Source organism: Micromys minutus (genome assembly GCF_963924665.1).
Source record: "Micromys minutus genome assembly, chromosome: 17".
Classification (NCBI taxonomy): Eukaryota; Metazoa; Chordata; class Mammalia; order Rodentia; family Muridae; genus Micromys; species Micromys minutus.
This window is the reverse complement of record NC_137952.1, coordinates 20,187,469-20,202,189: the sequence shown is the minus strand read 5'-3', so window position 1 is coordinate 20,202,189 and position 14,721 is coordinate 20,187,469. Positions and strand designations below refer to the sequence as shown.

Below are 14,721 nucleotides of genomic sequence, written 5' to 3'. Positions count from 1 at the left end.
GCATTGAATCTGTTGGTTGCTTTTGGTACAATGTCCATTTTTAGAATATTGATCCTTCCAATCTATGAGCATGAGAGATCTTTCTATTTTCTGAGATCTTTTTTGATTTCCTTCTTTAGAGGTTTGAAGTTCTTGTCATACAGGTCCTTCACTTGCTTAGTTAGAGTCACACCAAGGTATTTCATAGTTTTTGTGACTATTGTGAAAAATATCTTTTCTCTAATTTCTTTCTCCACATGTTTGACCTTTGAATATAGGAAGACTACTGGTTTGTTTGAGTTAATTTTATATCCAGCCAGTTTGTTTGAACTTGTTTATCAGCTGTAGGAGTTCTTTGGTGGAGTTTGTCTGGTCACTTAAGTACACTATCATGTCATCTGCAAAGAGTGATATTTTTACTTCTTCCTTTCCAATTTGTATCCCTTTGATTTCCTTTGGCTGTCTAAAGTCCTTGGCCAGGACTTCCAGTACTATGTTGAATAGGTATGGGGAGAGTGGGCAGCCTTGTCGAGTCCCTGATTTTAGTGGAATTGGTTCAAGTTTCCCATCGTTAAGTTTGATGTTGGCTGTTGGTTTGCTGTATATAAGTATTATTATGTTTAGATATGGGCCTTGGATTCCTGTACTTTCCAAGACTTTTAACAGGAAGGGGTGTTGGATTTTGTGAAATGCTTCCTCAGCATCTAGTGAGATGACCATGTGGTTTTTGTCTTCGAGTTTGTTTATATGGTGGATTACATTGATGGATTTCCTTATATTAAACCATCCCTGCATGCCAGGGATGAAGCCTAACTTGATCATTGTGAGTGATCATTTTGATATGTTCTTGTATTCAGTTTGCAAAGATTTTGTTGAGTATTTTTCCATCAATGTTCATAAGTGAGATTGACCTGAAGTTCTATATCCTTGTAGGATCTTTGTGTGTTTTAAGAACGACTGTTATTGTAGCCTCAAAAAATGAGTTAGGTAGTGCTACATTGGATTCTATTTTGTAAAATAGTTTGGACAATATTGGTATTATTTCATAAATAAATGTCTAATAAAACTATGTACTGAACCTATCTGGACCTGGGTTTATTTGGGTGGGAGGATTTGATGACTGCTACTATTTCTTTTGGTGTTATGGGATTATGTAGATGCTTTACCTGGTCCTGGTTTAACATTGGTATCTTGTATCTGTCTAGGAATTCATCCATTTCGTCCAGATTTTCCAGTTTTGTAAAGTATAGGCTTTTGTAGTAGGATGTGATGATTTCTTCAATTTTCTCAGTTTCAGTCCTTATGTCTCCAATTTCTTTCTGATTTTGTTAATTTGGATACTCTCTCTTTGCCCTCTAGTTAGTCAGACTAAGGGTTTATCAATCTTGATAATTTTCTCAAAGAACCAGTTCTTGGTTTTGTTGATTCTATCAATGGTTTTTTTTTTTTTTTTTGTTTCTATTTGGTGTATTTCTGCCCTAAGTTTGATTGTTTCTTGCCATCTACTCCTCTTGGGTGTATCTGTTTCTTTATGTTCTAGAGTTTCAACTGTAGAGTCAGGTTGCTAGTGTATGCTTTCTCCAGTTTCTTTTTGGAAGCACTCAGAGCTATAAGTTTTCCTCTCAGTACTGCTTTCATTACATCCCATAGGTATGGGTATGTCGTGTTTTCCTTTTCATTTAATTCTAGAAAATCTTTAATTTCTTCCTTTATTTATTCTTTGATCCTACTACCATTTAATAGAGCATTGTTTAGTTTCTATGTGTATATGTGCTTTTTGTTGTCTTTGTTGTTATTAAAGACCAGACTTAGATCATGGTGATCTGAAATGGTGCATGGCTGTATTTTAATCTTCTCGTATCAACTGAGGCTCGTTCTGTCTCCAATTATGTGGTCCATTTTTGAGAAAGTGCTATGAGGTGCTGAGAAGAAAGTGTATTCTTTTATTTTAGGGTAATATGTTCTATAGATATATCTTAATTCCAGTTGGTTCATAGTCTCTGTTAGTTTTACAGTGTCCTTGTTCAGTTTCTGTTTCCATGATCTGGCCATTGGTGAGAGTATGGTAATAAAGTCTTCCACTATTATTGTGGGATAAAATGTATTTTTTGAGCTTTAGTCGTGTTTCTTTTATGAATATGGGTGCTTTTGTATTTGGAGCATATAATTAAGGATTGAGAGTTTCTCCTGACAGATTTTCCCTGTAATGAGTAAAAAGTGCCCTTCCTTATTTTTTTTGAGAACTTTTGGTTGAAAATATGCTTTATTGGATATTACAATGGCGACTACAGCTTGCTTCTTGGGGCTATTTGCTGGAAGTTTTTTTTTCAACCTTTTATTCTGAGATAGTATCTGTCTTTGTCTCTAAGATGGGCTTCCTGTATGCAGCAAAATGCTGAGTTTTTTTTTTTTAATGTATCCAGTCTGATAGCTTATATCTTTTTATTGGGGAGTTGAGTCCATTTATGTTAATAGATATCGAGAAATAGTGGTTGCTCTTTCTTGCTACTGTTGCTTTGGTAGGTTGAATTGTGCCTGTGTGTCTCTTCTTTTGGTTTTCTTGCTTAGTAGTTTTCTCATTTTTAAATGAGGTTGTTTCCTCCATTGTATTGGGTTTTCTACCTATAATTCGTTGTAGTTCTCGGTTTGTGGTCATATTGTGTGAATTTAGTTTTGTCTTGGAATATCTTCTTCTCACCATCTATGATGATTGATAGTTTTTCTGGGTATAGCCGCTTGTGCTGGCACTTGTGCTCTCTTAGGGTCTGCAAGATGTCTGTCTAGGTTCTTCTAGCTTTCATAGTCTCTGTTGAGAAATCGTGTTTGATTCTGATTGGTCTGCCTTTATTTGTTACCTGACCTTTTCCCTTACTGCTTTTGATATTCTTTCTTTGCTTTTGACACTTGGTGTTTTGACTGTTATGTGTCGGGAGGAATTTCTTTACTGGTCCACTCTATTTGTGGTTCTGTAGGCTTGTTTTATGCTCATGGTCATCTCATTCTTAAGGGTAGGGAAGTTTTCTTTAACAATTTTGTTGAAGATGTTTACTGTGCCTCTTAGTTGATATTCTTCTCCCTCTTCTTTTCCTATTATTCTTAGGTTTGGTCTTCTCATTGTGTTCTGGATCTCCTGGACATTTTGGTTTAGGAGCTTTTTAGCTTTTGCATCTTCTCCGACCGTTTTGTCTATATTTTCAATGTTGTCTTTGGCCCCTGAAATATTCTCTTCTATCTCTTGTAGTCTGTTGGAGATGCTTGCATTTGTGTCTCGTCTCCTGATTTCATTTTTAGGTTTTCTACCTCTAGGGTTGTATCTTCTAGTGTTTTCTTTATTGTGTCCATTTCCGTTTTGAATTCCTTCTTCCATTCCTTCATCTGTTTGGTTCTGTTTTCTTCTAGTTCTTTGAGATATTTGAGTGTTTTTCTTTTTTCTTCTTTAGAAGCTTCTAATTCTTTATGCTTTTTCTCCCGTTCTTGTTTAAGGATCTCTATCATCATCATGAGGTAAGATTTCATTTCTGAGTCTTCTTTTTATGGAGTGTTTGCCATTCTGCTGCTTGCTGTGATGGGAGAGCTGGGTTCTAGTGTTGCCAGGTTGTCTTGTTTTCCATGGGGTATGCCCTTTTTCTTTTCTCTTGCCATGTTGTTGTCATTGATTGGTTCTCACCTTTCCCTTGTACCTGGCCTGTTTCCCTGTATCTCCGCTGTTCCTGGTAGCGGATGGTCCGAGTCCTGTTCTGCACCCAGAAACCATAGATTGGATCAGAGGGCCCAATGCTGGGTTCCTGGTTCCTCGATCAGGCAGGGCAGCGAAGCACTTTCTGCTTGTGCTCGGCAGAGATCTCTCTTCCCCATGGCTAGTCGGAATCCCTTCTCACCAGGCTTGTGGTTCTGGGTCTCTGGTGGTCCTGGTGGTGGATGGTCCGAGCCCTGTTCTGTGCTCCAAAGCCGCCGGCTGGGAACAGAGGGCCCAATGCTGTGTTTTTGGTCTCTGGATCAAGGAGGGCAGGGGAGTGCTTTCCATGCACACTTGGGAGAGATCTCTCTTCTCCCTGGCTAGTTACAACACCTTATCACCAGGTCTTTATCTCTGGGTATCCGCTGGTCCTGGTCACTAGTAGGATTTCAATGCATGCTATCAAACCTCTAAAAGAATTAAGTACTGACAAAAATATTCATATACTATTATGCCAAAATGCCTTTTAAAATCTTCATATGTATACCTCTTTTAAAAAATATAAATCTGTAAAAAAAAAAGAGTGTTAATAGGTGGAAGCTTTAACATATATTGATAATTAATTCAATGTATTTAAATAATAAGTAAATGCCACTAAAATTAAAAATTTATATGGTTTATTAAAGTGATTAATCATTAAAAAAAAGAAAAGAAAAAGAAAGCGAATAGAAGAGAAACCTGAAATTTCTGAAAATTTTCACTCTAAAAAGAATGAAAAAATAGAGTGTTCTACCAGGAATGGTTAGTCTCTTTGGAATGGGAACAGAGGGTCAAGAGTGGTTTGCTGTCAGGGAGCAGAGAGATCTCTGCGGAGTGCACATAGAAAGCGCACCCCCCGCTCTGACTGATTCAGGGACCAGGAACACAATTTTGGAACTTCTGTTTGCACCTGGCGACTCTGGGGTGCAGAACAGAGCTCGGCCCATCTTCCACCCGTACCAGCAGTTCCTAAAGTTTTAAAGAATGGTGAGTAGAAGATCTGGGCAGCCAGGGAGCAGAGAGATCTTTGCAGAGTGCGCATGGAAAGCACGCCCTTGCCTGATACAGGAACCAGGAACACAACATTAGAACTTCTGTTTCCACCCGGCGATTCGGGGGTGCAGAACAGGGCTCGGCCCATCTGCCACCTGGACCAGTGGAGATCCAGGGACACAGACCAGATACAAGGGAAAGACAAGAATATATCACTGACAACAAAATGGCAAGAGGAAAGCGAAAGAGTATATCCCAAGGAAACCAAGACAACCTGGCAACACCAGAACCCAGATCTCCCATAGCATCAAACATCAGAATGCCAAACACTCCAGAAAAAGAAGACGCAGACATAAAATCATACCTCAAGATGCTGATAGAGATACTTAAACAAGAAAGGGAGGAAAAGCAAAAGGAATCAGAAGCTTTTAAAGAAGAAACAAGAAAAACACTCAAAGAACTCCAAGAACTAGAGGAAAACAGAACCAAAGAGATGAAGGAATGGAAGAGGGAATTTAAAATGGAAATTGACACAATAAAGAAAACAGTAAAAGAGAGAACCCTAGAGGTAGAACCCCTAAAAAAGAAATCAGGAGTCACAGAAGCAAGCATTTCCAATAGACTATAAGAGATAGAAGAGAGAATCTCGGGGGCAGAAGACAACATTGTAAACATAGACAAAACAGCCAGAGAAGATGCAAAAAACAAAAAGCTCCTAACCCAAAATGTCCAGGAAATCCAGGACACAATGAGAAGAGCGAACCTAAGGATAATAGGAATAGAAGAGGGAGGAGAGTATCAACTAAGAGGCACAGTAAATATCTTCAACAAAATCATAGAAGAAAACTTCCCTACCCTTAAGAATCAGATGACCACGAGCATAAAAGAAGCCTTCAGAACTCCAAATAGGTTGGACCAGAAAAGAAATACCTCCCGACACATAATAGTCAAAACACCAAGTGCCCATAGCAAAGAAAGAATACTAAAAGCAGTAAGGGGAAAAGGTCAGGCAACATATAAAGGCAGACCAATCACAATCACACCGATTTCTCAACAGCTAGAATAGCCTGGACAGACATCATGCACACTCTAAGAAAGCAAAAGTGCCAGCCCAAGCTGCTATACCCAGTAAATTATCAATCACCATAGATGGAGAGATGAAGATATTTCAAGACAAATCTAAATTTATATAGTATCTGACCACTCAGCACTACAAGGAATTATAGATGTAAAACCCAATACAATGAGGGAAAATACATCCTAGTAAAAACAAGGAAACTCCTAAACAAGAAAACCAAAAGAAGAAAAAGACACATACACAACTCAGTCCACAAAAGCAATAATAGCAGGAAACAGAAACCACTATTCCTTGATATCTCTTAACATAAATGGACTCAACTCCCCAATAAAGAGACATAGGCTATCAGACTGGATACATAAACAAAATCCAGCATTTTGCTGCATACAGGAAACTTATCTCAGAGACAAAGACAGATAACTATCTCAGAGTAAAAGGGTGGGAAAAAAAACTTCCTAACAAACAGTCCCAACAATCAAGCATGAGTGGCTATTCTAATATTGAATAAAGTAAATTTCCAACCAAAAGTTATCAAAAAAGATAAGGAAGGACACTTTTTACTCATTACCGGGGAAATCTGTCAGGAGGAACTCTCAATCCTTAACATATATGCTCCAAATAAAAAATCACCCACATTCATAAAAGAAACCCTACTAAAGTTCAAAAAGTACATTTCACCCTACACAATAATAGTGGGAGACTTTAATACCCCACTCTCTCCAATGGACAGATCATGGAAACAGAAACTGAACAATGACACTGTAAAACTAGAAGAGACTTTGAACCAATTGGAATTAATAGATATCTACAGAACATATCATCCTAAAGTAAAAAAATACACCTACTTCTCACCACCCCATGGCACCTGCTCGAAAATTGACCACATAATTAGACACAGAACGAGCCTGGATCAGGCAGGGCGTGGGGTGAGCTTTCTGTGCGCACTCCACAGAGATCACTCTGCTTCCTGGCTGCCCAGGTCTCCTACTCACCAGTCTTTCAACCTTTAGGACCTGCTTGTCCGGGTGGCAAATTTTTAAATTACAAAATTTATAAATTATTTATTTTGCAAATCAATTACATTATTTGTGCATTTTATTTTCTATATTCTGAAAATCCCACCCCCATTGCCTCTATGAATGTTCTCTCTCTCCTAATTACCCTCTCCCACATCAGCATCCTGGCATTTCCCTTCTTGTAGGTTTTCCACCTACAATTCTTGTAGTGCTGGATTTGTGGTCAGATATTGTGTAAATTTAGGTTTATCCTGGAATATCTTGTTCTCTCCATATATGGTGATTGAGAATTTTTCTGGGTATATCAGCTTGGGCTGACACTTGTGTTCTCTTAGCATCTGCATGATGTCTGTCCCGGCTCTTGTAGCTTTCATAGTCTCTGTTGAGAAGTCGGATGTGATTCTGATTGGTCTGTCTTTATATTTTACATGACCCTTTTCCCTTACTGCTTTTAGTATTCCTTCTTTGCTTTGGGTACTTGGCGTTTTGACTATTATGAGTCAGGAGTAATTTCTTGTCTGGTCCACTCTATTTTGATTTCTGTAGGCTTCTTTTATGCTCATGGTCATCTCATTCTTAAGGGTAGGGAAGTTTTCTTCTATGATTTTGTTGAAGATATTTACTGTGCCTTTGAGTTTATATTCTTCGCCCTCTTCTATTCCTATTATCCGTAGGTTTGGTCTTCTCAATGTGTCCTATATCCTGGATAATTTTGTTAGGATGTTTTTGGCTTTTGCATCTTCTCTGACTGTTTTGTTTATGTTTTTCTATGTTGTCTTTGGCCCCTGAGATTCTCTTTTCTATCTCTTGCAGTCTGTTTGAGATGCTTGCATTTGTGACTACTGATTTCTTTTTTAGGTTTTCTTTTTTTCTTTCTTTTTAAACAACTTTATTTTACAAAACAAAGATAAATGTACAGATTTTAAACATTTTTTTTGCTTAAAATTATACATTTTTGTCAGTACTGTTTTTTCAGATTTTAAAATAATTTTTACATAAAACAATATGAATATATTTTTTAGTCAGTACATGATTTTTTCAAAGGCTTGACAGTATGCATTGAAAACCTAATAGTTACAATGAGCGTAAAGTACATGCAAAACAAAATGCAACATGGAAATAGTCAAAGTCTTCTTGTTTTGTAAATTTTTTTTTGTTTTGTTTTCTTTATTTCTTGGACTTCATACAGTCTGTGAGCTGTTTCTGGGGGAGTGCAAGCCTCTGGGGTTAGCATCCCAATATCAGTGACTGCATATTATGTCTGTTCTTTTGTGACTTGGTTATCTCACTCAGGATGATATTCTTTAGATGCAGCAATTTTCTTAAGAATTTGGTTACGTCATTGTTTCAGCCTTTTGCGAGCTGTCTTTCTGGGTGGCAGATGGGCCAGGCTCCGCTCTGTGTCCTGAAGTCGCCGCGGGGTGGAAACAGAAGTTCCAAAGTTCTTCCTGGTCACTGAATCAGGCAGGGCAGGGCAGGGCAAGGCAGGGGGTGCACTTTCCGTGTGCACTCCCCAGAGATCTCTCTGCTCCCTGGAAGCCCAGGTCTCCCACCCACCAGTTGCTCAGCCTCTACGAGCCACAGTTCCGGGTGGCAGATGGGTCAGGCTCCGCTCTGTGTCCTGAAGTCGCCGCCGGGTGGAAACAGAAGTTCCTAAGTTCTGTTCCCGGTCACAGCTGTTCAGCCTTTAAGAGCTGCCGTTCCAGGTGGCAGATGGGCCAGGCTCTGCTCTGCGTCCTCTTTTTTAGGTTTTCTACCACTAAGGTTGTCTCTTTTAGTGTTTTCTTTATTTTTTCCATTTCCATTTTAAATTTCTTCTTCAATTCCTTCATCTCTTTGGTTCTGTTTTCCTCTAGTTCTTTGATTTCTTTGAGTGTTTTTCTCATTTTCTCTTTAAAAGCTTCTATTTCCTTATGCTTTCTCTCCCTTTCTAGTTTAAGTATCTCTATGATCATGTTGAGGTATGATTTTGGGTCTGAGTCTTCTTTTTTGTAGTGTTTGGCATTCTGCTGTTTGCTTTGATGGGAGAGCTGAATTCTGGTGATGCCAGCTTTTTTTGGTTTATATTTGGTATGTTTTTTGCTTTCCTCTTGCCATCTTGTTGTCTTTGATTATAAGTGGTCTTGTTGTCAGTGATTGGTTCCTGTCTCCTCCATGTACCTGGGTTGTGTCCCTGGATCTATGCTGTTCTAGGTGGCAGATAGCCTGAGCGTTTGTTTAGCATATACGGGACCTCTGGGTCGAAACCATGGCCCTAGAGCAGATTTTTTTTTCTCCAATGAACCACTGGAGAGGGAGTGTGCTTTTTGTGTGCTCGGCCCAGACCTCTCAGTGCCCCAGCTACTTGCAGAGCAGTCTAACAAGGCTTGTGTCCCTGTATCTCAGCTCTTCTCCTTGGCAGATGGCCTGAGAGTTTATTTCACATGCAAGGGCTTTCTGGGTGGAAACTGAGTCCCTATGGCAGAATTCCTGCTCCCCTGAAACAATGTGGGGACACTCTTTCTGCATGCTTGGTCCAGACCTTTCTGCACCCCAGCTACTCACAGAGCAGTCTCACCGGGCCTGTGTCCTGTGTTCTCCACTCTTCTTGGTGTGTTCTCCTTTCTATGAAGGACTGAGGCAACAACCTTCTGGCCTTCTTTTTGAGCTTAATAAATTCTGTGGATGGTTTCTTGGATATTGGGGTCTAGTATTTGTGTGTCAGTGAGTACATACCATGAGTATTTTTTGAGGTTTGTTTGTGACCCACTGTATGGTAAGTTTTGGAGAAGGTTCCATGAGGAACTGAGAAGAGAGTATATTGTTTTATGTTTGGGTGAAATGTTTTGTAGGTATCTGTTAGGTCTCCTTGATTAATAACCTCTGTTAGTTTTATTATTCTCTGCTGAGATTCTGTCTTCATGTGTACATTGGTGAGAGTGACGTGTTGTTTCTTCATTTGATTGTTTCCTTTGTTGCCTGGAAGATTTTATTTAGATAAAATCATATTACTCGATTGTTGGCTTTTGTGCCTGTGTTATAGAGGTACTATTATTAAGTTCTTATCTGTGCCTGTCAGTTTATGTGCTCCTCTCATATTTCCTACTAGGAATTACAGGGCATCAACTCTGATGTTGAAGTCGTTTATCCACCTGGAGTTGAGTTTTATGTTTTTGTAAAGATTTTTCATGTTGAAAAATTCAGGTTTTCTAATACCATTTGCTAAATATGCTGTCTATTTTGGTTTATTTGTCAAAGTTTAGACAACTGTCGTTATGCAGTTATATCAAGCTCTGCTCTATTGATCTATGCATTTGCTTTCTGCCTGTATTAAGACGTTCCCTCCCTCCATGCCCATGGCTCAATGGTATAATTTGAAATTTGCTTGGTGATACTCTTTCTTCAGTATTCACTTTGGTTATCATAGATTTTTTTGTGCATTTATATAACATTTGAGATTGTTTTTTTGCTATGTCTGTGAAAATGGTCTTAGTGTTTGCTGGGCATTTTATCACATTTGTAGGATAATTTTTGTAGGATATCCATTTTCACATTGGTTCTTCTGAATCATGGGAATGAGTACTCTGTCTATGTTCTTGTATAGTCCCAATTTCTTTTTTCCATGTTTTTTTTTGTGGAAGTTATTTCTTTAGTTAGTCCTTCTCCTCCATTGTCAGATATTTTTCTTTTTCCTTCCTTCCTTCCTTCCTTCCTTCCTTCCTTCCTTCCTTCCTTTTTTCCTTCCTTCCTTCTTTTCTTCTTTCTTTGCTACCAGTAGAATTTTTTTCTGGATTTCTTTTTCAGTACTTTTTTATTGGCTTCTGATTTTTTTGTATGCTAGTTTTGTATACTTTGTTAAATGTATTTATCAGTCCTAAGAGTGTTTTAGTAGAGTCTTTAAATTTTCTTATGTATTGGATCATGTTATTTACATGTAGGGCTACCATAATACTTTGACTTCTTTTTTTATTAATATTTCTTCTTTTCTTCCTTCTTTTTTTTCTCCCACCCTTCTTCCCTTTGTTGTTTTTTGCTTTGCTTTTGTGTTATTGATCTAGCTAAGACTTCAAGAATTATATTGAATTGAAGTGGAGAGAATTGACACTCTAGTCTTGTTTCTGCTCTTTGCCCCCTTTATGGTAGGTGTTTTAAGTATGCTATTTATGTTTAAATTTCAAATTTCTGTTAATGTCTATCCACCTATATGTATATACAAATTCACAATTATATAATATATCAAAGTAGAAACTTTATAAATATTTCTTCTTAAAACATACTAAAGTGTTTGAATAACCGTTTGTAGTCAGGATTTGAGGTTATTATCTAATTTAGATACTTATTACAATGACTAGTGGTTAATATTTACAACAAAATATACAACAATATAAAATTTCTATATTTCCTGTTTGTGTTTAATGTTGTTTCATGAATTTTGAAATTTTTAGTTGCAGTGGACAAAACAAACAGTTCACCTGGGAAAAATATCTGAACTCTGAGCACATTTAAAACCATCTAGAGTTTTCTGAATCTTTTGCTTGCTGGTCTCTTGAGATTTGAATAATTACGTTGATATATTTTATGTTAGGTTATTATTAGGTATTTTAGGCAAAAGAAATCAGGAAAATCGGTCTGAGAAAATGCTTCCTCTTAGTGCAGGTAAAATGTACCACGATGTTTAAACAACCAGAAGTATGACTTTATTTGTAAATATTCTTGTTTTGAAAACTCTATGAGAATGAATTATATTGTAAATGCTTTTGTTTATCTAAAGCAAAAGATAGGTATAATGCTTAAAAAGTAATTAAATAGCACAGAAAAATAACTATAATTTTTTTGGTATATAGGAAAAAGTTAATTGGATTTGGTTTTGAGCTAGATTAATGTATCCAAAAAATATGAAAGACACTAGAAAACATCAATCAACTTTGAAAAACTTTCATTGTATTCTAGGTGAAATTTTTCAATACTTAGCCATTTTGTAATATAATTTAGAGTATATGAAAACAGAATAATACTTACAAATCAAAAATTAAATTTATATTTAACATTTTCACTTGTTTTAAATATTTATTTATTTTTATTTTGTGTATTCAATTATTTTTGCTTTCATGTATGTATGCATACTTCTTGCTTGTCATTGCTGAGGAGGCCAGAAGAACACATTAGATCTCCAGGATCTAGAGTTACAGAAAGATATGACCTGTCACAATGGTGTTGATAAACCTAATCTGTTTTGTTTCTAAGAACAATAAGTGCTCTTAGTCATTAAGCTATCCTTCCAATCCATCTTCTGTGTTGCATGCACTCATTTTATTTCCTAATTATAAGTAGTTAGTTAAAGACTTTTAATAAAAGCTATAACTTTCCTTTTTTTATTTATACTCATAAGTAGTTATTTGAAAAGCATGTAGAGTTACTTATATTTTCCTCAATAATCAATAGAAACTGGGGTTTTAATTAAATAGAAGATTTTGAATTATTCTGGGTATAATGCAGGTTTCACAACAAATTGAGAGGTAAAAGTTCAGAGTTTGTCTTGAGGGAATAATGATCTTACAATATTAAGCAAAACAGGAGTAAAAATATGCACAGATGATGTTTCTGATGTGTGCTTTGATCAAACTTAGCCGATGAATGTAGGTTACTAAACTTATGACCCTGTATTAGGAACCTCTTTAATAAATATTTCCTTTAAGAAGTAGGAATTAGATATCTGTCTTGGAGGATTCTCCTATGACAGATTTAAGGCTAAGTGGAGCACTACTCATGATATACATCAAAGACGTAATACTGGCCTTTTGCACTGTGAGTATTCTAACAGTTGTAAATGAATGTGCATTATATGAAGAATGAGAATGATTTTAAGATACAGACAAGTGTAAGGGAAGATGATTTAACATATCCTGTTCTGTGGTGTTCCTCTGTGAGTGTTCATGGCTTATAGGTAAATCAACACCATATTCTTCCCTCTGCATTTACAGATGTCTACGTGAGTCTTCTTCTGAACTTATTTTCAGTTACTACTCTGTTCCAAGTGAATGTATCAGGTCTCAAATTTTATCAACTTCTAAATTCTATAATATTTTGTATAACTACAAATCATTCTCTTCTAAATTCAACATTCATGGGGTTTTATGATGTTGATGAAGATTGGCTGTTCAAAAGAGAAATTCACAGTGGATACAGGTTCATTGGTATGCCTCCTACAGCTTTGGTACTTGAAAGGTGCTTGAAGCACTGTGATTGGTTATAACTATCCAGTTTAAAAAGAATTGTCAAATATAAACAAAAGTGAATAAATTGTCTTTTACTTAAACTCTGACCTCCATGACAACACTTACTTTTCAAATTTTGTTGTTTTTAAATTTTTCATTTTACACCATTTTCTTTTTCTTTAGTGTTATGATCATTTTACATTTTTCTCTGTCACTTTAGAGCTCTGCACAGTTTCCTTTCTTATCTTTAAATTATAATCATGAAGTTTTCATGTGTATTTGAAATAACTGAAACATATGTATTCTATGTTTCAACAAATATTTATATACAACATGGTGTGATTCTGAGTTTTAAGATGGATTACACAAGATACAGGTATAGTTCTTAAATTTATTGGAGTTGAGTCTAGTTGAAAAGAAACATTTAGTGAGTTACACTTAATTAGTTATAAGAACAATAGAGTTCTTTGAGAAAATAAATTTTAATTATATTGATAGTACACTCTGATTACTAAGTAAATTGAACACTATACTTTATTATTGAATTGGAGATAGTTAATATATTTTAACTATCTTTTATTAGAAGGGGAGAGTTACTATACTTTGAAAGTTCTTTCAGAAATAAAATTTCATGCTCTGTTCATTTGTTTTATTTATTATAAATAAATAATTTAAAATTCCTTAAATAAATTTACAGAATCATGAAAAAACTAAAAAAAGTTAATATCAATATTTGTTAATTATCTAATATAGAACATCAATATACTGAATATTTCATTTAGAATACTTGTTATGTTTAAGTTGCTTCATAAACTGTCAATATTTATAGAATAGATTAATAAACTATATATCTAATAAATTGATAGTGCCTGAGCAATAGGTTTATTTTGTTTTTTTGAATTGAAAATCTGTCTCTTGTTCATGTGCTGTTTATTCTATAACAAAATGTAATGTGATAAATTTTTTAATTCAGGTTTGGAAAAAATGCCTTCTGCCACAACATGGCTACCTTCTGAGGACTAACTTTTCTGTTTGTGAGGTGAGCTTTCCAGGGCAGTGATTCTCGCCTATGTATCATATTCTATGTATAAATACTTAGCTAGAATGTGAAATCAGATTTTGATCTATTATACTATACTGAAGGAAATCACCTGAATCCAGAAATATTACATGGTCCAGTACATGACAAGACTGCCACATGCTTCAGTGTGTGGTCTGTATTTTACAATTCTATGGGTAAAATAAACAGTTTTCTTGTTTTGGTTTTATATAGGAACAATTAATAACTAAATCGTTGTGTGTATTTTTAGTGCACATCACTGTTATGTAATATATTAAGCTACATATAATATATAACAATATATATGAAGCTACATTATATATATATTACACATATATAAAAATAATGAGCATACTTACATTGAGTGAGAACATTGAAAATAGCTTCTCAGGAATTTCCAAGCATGCAACTATTATCATTGTGTATATTCACCATAATACCGTAGATATTCAGAAAGGAACCACCGTATGAATAGAGCGTTTGGATTTTTACTAACCACCATCATATTCTTGCTTCATGCCCACTCTCCACATCATTTCTGTTTGTCCCACCATTATATTCTTTGCTTCTATAACTCTGACTTCTTCAGATTTCATATATTCAGAAGATCTTTCAGCATTTGTTTTCTTGTGCCTCCATTTCATTTAGCACAATTACTCCCAGGTTCATTAATGTTATTATGAGAC

The 14,721-nt window shown here is 35.8% G+C and overlaps 1 protein-coding gene across 1 annotated transcript in view; it reads right to left on the bottom strand.

The window, feature by feature from the left end:
* Positions 1 to 14,721, bottom strand: part of LOC308431924 (olfactory receptor 4F3/4F16/4F29-like) — a gene marked incomplete at both ends in the record, with an annotated part of 138,684 nt that overhangs the window by 84,353 nt on the left and 39,610 nt on the right. The gene's annotated exons all lie outside the window — the stretch shown is intronic.